Here is a 5,000-nt window from a genome sequence, read left to right on the forward strand (position 1 = left end):
TGATAATGATAATAATAATAGTAATGATAAAATAATGACAAGGATAATAATAATGATAATGATAATACAATGATAAAGATGGTAATGATAATGATGATAAGGATAATAATAGTAGTAATTGATAACACAGACAATGATAGCTGCTGTGTGAATAAACATCGCTTTTTCCAAATTACACCTTTGTTCTTTTCACTCTTTCGCGCATGTCAATATATTCATACTTCTTTGTATTATAAACCACTTTCGGCTACTGCTCTTACCTTATCTTTCATGTGTGCATCTTGCTTCAGCTTTTATTAACAAATTGCTTATCACATAAAACCACCTCTAATTAACCTATTTACCATTAGCATTTATTGTTGATTAATGTTCGTGATATTTTTCTTTGTTTTATATAGCGTTAGTGTTAATAAACTTTATTTATAAGATTGTTAATATTTTTTTAATGCTCTGCGATTCGTTATTCTTTTTTTGAATTAAAGTTTCCGTTCCTGATATATTTTTGTTGAGATCTAAGAATATGTATGACAATAGATGTTTTGTTTACGATCATGTGGCACTGACGGCAACATTTCCTCTTGTTTTACCCTCTTTCCCACTCCCTACAGCATGTACTTCAGTATAGCGGCGCACGGGAGTAAACCAACTTCCTTTGGATAACGTAAGTGTGAAATGAATTGGGTGTCGTGTAGCGGTTGTTCGTACTGGGGACTTTCTCTTTCTCATCTGTCTATTTCTCTGTCTGTTCTGCCTCTCTCTCTCTCTCTCTCTCTCTCTCTCTCTCTCTCTCTCTCTCTCTCTCTCTCTCTCTCTCTCTCTCTCTCTCTCTCTCCTCATTCACTGTCTTTCTCTTCCTTCCCCCTATCAGTCTACCACTTTTCATCCCCCATCATCTTTCTCCTCCTTCAGTACGAAACCAATAACCAAAACTAATATCTTTCATATATAACTCCACCGTCTGAAAACATGCCATCGCTTAACTCAGTACTGCCACCTCGACGTCCATTGATTGCCGAAACTCATCTGCCTCTGAGATACAACCCGGCGTTAAAGACATACTATCTCTCCAAAGTCACGCATTAACGTTCTGGGATGCATGGTTGCAGTCGCTGATAAGTGAGAGGGATGTAAACAAGCTCTTTCCTGCTAAACTCTTTTACGATGTAAACAATAACCGGAGGGAGATACGTCCAGCGCAGCCAGGCTCTCTCTCCTGCTTTAATGGCCGTCCTCATGTTTGGCAATAAAACGGCAGAGTTGCAGTAGTTCTGAGGAAGGAATCTCGCCACCGTGAGGAGTCCCTTCCTGTCTTCGCAAGGTCGAAAGGGACATGATTACGTTTATGTCCATACGTTGCTTTTATTAAGTGGTTTAATTAGGTCTTCGGTGAGCAGGTGTTTTGTAGGTTGAAGTGCATCGATGCAGCCTGCACGAGAAGCATGCAGAGTTCAAACAGCGAGTGCATCTCAAAGGCATTAGCGCGGTACATGGAGAGGGCGGATCAAGGCATGAGGCGAGGTAGAGTGGCCGGGAGAAGGGGGCGGGAGGGAGAGAGGGAGAAGGAGGCGCTAGAAACGAAAGACGGAGAATGCCCGTCCCCAATTCAGATGTAAAAGGGAAAAAAAGCAATAGCCAAGGGGGAAGTACAGAAAGAGGAGGAAAAACGTTTCCCCAGAAGGCAAAAAGCGTATCAAAGATGACCTGAAAAAAGGATACGTTGTTAGGAAGAAGAGGCGACGTGGGATCTTAGGAGACGCTCTGGGGAGGAGACGGTTACCTGGAACTCGCTGGCGGGACACGTGGCTGGGGGTTACGATGAGGACACCACTCGCTGGCGCCGCTGCCCGTGTCGGCGACGGCGGTGCGAGAATTTGGAAACGCATGGAGGGAAAGATAAAGGGAGGGGTCGGGGAGACAAATTAAGAAAGTGAGAAAGAGGTAAAAGGAGAGATAAAGACAGATGAGAACATTGTGAACAATATGAGCAGATATAATAAAATAATTTCAAGAAGGATAGACACCCAAACACGAACCAGAACCAAAACACGCGAATACAGATACAAAGTTCAGATAATAAACGGGCGGAGAGGAGTGGAGGGGAGGGGAAGGGAGGAAAGCGAATGGGGAGGGGGGAAGAGGGGAGGGGAGAAGTGAGAGAAAGTGTGCCAGTCGTAAGTGAGTGAGTGTGTGGGGGGGTTGTGTGCATGTATGTGTCAGTGTATGTGTATGTGCGAGGGTGTGTGTGTGTGAGCGCGCGCGTGTGTTTGTATATACAGACGTGCACATGAGACAGCATATCCCCGAGCAGGACGAGTTTTCGGTCCGAGGCCGCACAAAGTTTTCCTACTTATTTTTTGGCGAATTAAGCATACTCACTACACACATCTGTTTTACACTCTCATTTTTGCAACAGATGTTTCTCATTTAAATATCCGACGCATTAATGTTTTTTTTTTTTTATTACATGATTCAAGTGCACGTGGTATAAACGGCGTCTTGTCAAATTTAGTTTTATTTTCGTGCTAAGACTGGATCACACATAGTCTTGTAAATCCCGTTTTGCTTGTTCGTGGCGCCATCCTGAGTCGGTTTTTGCATGCAACATTGCCGATTATGTTGCGTAATGATGGAAGCGTTAGTGTTGTTGCTGTTGTGAGGGTTACTATTTTTATTATTGTTATTGTCATTATTGTTTTTGTTGCTGTTATGTTATTATTATTATTATTATTATTATTATTATCATCATCAGTATTATTATATTTATGATTATCAATATCATTACATTTATGATTATAATAACAATAATGACAATAATAATCATTATTACTGTTATCATCATCATCATCATCATAATGGTCATTGCTATTACTATTATTACTATCATCATATCATCATTATCATTACTACTATTTTCATCATCAGTATCACCATCATCACTATATCCTCAACATCATTATTGTTAGTTGTAATATCATTATAAGTACATCATTAATAACGCTATGAAATTTTCATCACACTCTATACCGAACAAATCTACCTACTCTAAAAATATATATATTATATATATAATATATATATGTAAATATATCACACACACACACACACACACACACACACACACACACACACACACACACACACACACACGCACACACACACACACACACACAATGTCATATCGCTTATTTTTCATTATATACAAAATTTGATATATTCTTACTACTTACAACATCAACTCTAACACAAATGATGATGATATCATATCGCCACCGCCCAGGGTTTTGGATTTTAAGGAAACCCCAAGAAAACCCAATTTTGACTTTGAATTAATGTGAGTAACATGACTTAACGGTCTTCAGGCTCATGGGGCGGATTGAATTTATTCCTCTGCTGTGTGTGTGCAAAAGCGGTCGTAAATACAGTTTTAATATTTTTATTTTATTCTATAATCTAATAAAAAGAAATAGGTTATATATTACAATGGGTTTTATATTAGCAATAATATCGGGAAATGAGAGGAATATTCTTTTACTAAATATATTCAAATCTGTGGTTAAATTTTAACTTTGATCCTCCCATCGTCTAATAACTGTAATTCAATAATCATAACGATAAATATTATTTAAAAAAATATACTTGTGACGGCATTGAGACTCATCATTTTTCCCCGTTATTTTTACTTGGTCGAATAAGTTATCAATCCTACACTTCTTTCATATCTTTCTTTCCTACACTTGACCTTGATCTATTATTTCTTTTCCAATTCATTCTTTAACAAAATTGAAGTTGTCTCCTCTGACCGATTCCGATGTAGCCATGCCCCCCCCCCCAAAAAAAAAAAAAGAAGAAGAAAAAAACATGACATTGGGCTGAGGGAATCGTGTCATATTCTCCCACGAATTTTCCCTAACCTCTATCTCTGTCTCTGCGTGAAAGATGAATGCCATAACGCGTTTGAATAATCACAATTCATATTGTTTTAACATTTGTATTGATTTTCTTACCAAGCATTAGAACCTTCAGTTTCTAGGTAAAACATGATATTAACACCCTGTACTCACATACCTGCATGCGAGATGATAGCAATGACTTGTGTGACGTGATGACAATGCAACTTTCCTCAGTGAATTATGAACATTTAATCAAATCAGCCATTTGTAGATAATTACTATAATTTGCGCTGTTACTTACAACATTTAATTTTGCTATATTGATATGCCTCTAGAATGAAAATACGTAAACAAACATTTCGGTGGAGTTTAGCAATTCTTTACAATTTTAGGCAATGCACCTTTTGGGTGTCGAATCAATATCGATTTCGACACATACACACACATATATGTATATATATATGTGTGTGTGTGTGTGTGTGTGTGTGTGTGTGTGTGTGTGTGTGTGTGTGTGTGTTTGTGTGTGTGTGTGTGTGTGTGTGTGTGTGTGTGTGTGTGTGTGTGTGTGTGTGTGTGTGTGTGTGTGTGTGTGTGTGTGTGTGTGTGTGTGTGTGCATTAAGAGATAACAAATTAAAACCAATACGTTCATTAACCCACACGAAATTAAATGCAGGAAAAAAAAAACCAGTTTCGAATATTACTAAATATGATTATGAAAATAAAATCTTATCACCTACAAAGAACCTCCGAAATTCGCATAATATTTCTCTTGATCTTCCATTTTTACGCACTGAATATAAACTAGTATTTATATCCCTCATAAATTCGGTATTCCTTGCTAATTCAGCATCTTGTATTAATTAGTTAGATGATGATGATGATGATATTATTATTGTTATGTTTATTATTATTATTATTATTATTATTATTATTATTATTATCATTATTATTGTTATTTTTCTTTTTTTTCATTAATATCATTGCCCTTCTTATTATCAACAATATTAATATTATTATTGTTATTATGATTATTACCATTGTCATTATCCTTGTCATTATTATTATTATCATTATCGCCATTATTATTATTACATATATATTTTTTTCAC

At 36.9% G+C, this 5,000-nt stretch overlaps 1 protein-coding gene across 5 annotated transcripts in view; it reads left to right on the forward strand.

The window, feature by feature from the left end:
- LOC125046921 (prostaglandin E2 receptor EP4 subtype-like) overlaps positions 1–5,000 on the forward strand; it is a 141,681-nt gene that overhangs the window by 5,256 nt on the left and 131,425 nt on the right. For 4 of the 5 annotated variants that reach the window (XM_047644931.1, XM_047644951.1, XM_047644962.1 and 1 more), the window contains exon 2: positions 609–661. The exons of the other annotated variant lie outside the window; for it this stretch is intronic. The gene's annotated coding sequence lies outside the window, so the exon portion shown is untranslated. The remainder of the gene's footprint in view (positions 1–608; positions 662–5,000) is intronic. 5 annotated transcript variants of the gene reach the window in all.

Source organism: Penaeus chinensis, chromosome 4, assembly GCF_019202785.1.
Source record: "Penaeus chinensis breed Huanghai No. 1 chromosome 4, ASM1920278v2, whole genome shotgun sequence".
NCBI classification, from domain to species: domain Eukaryota; kingdom Metazoa; phylum Arthropoda; class Malacostraca; order Decapoda; family Penaeidae; genus Penaeus; species Penaeus chinensis.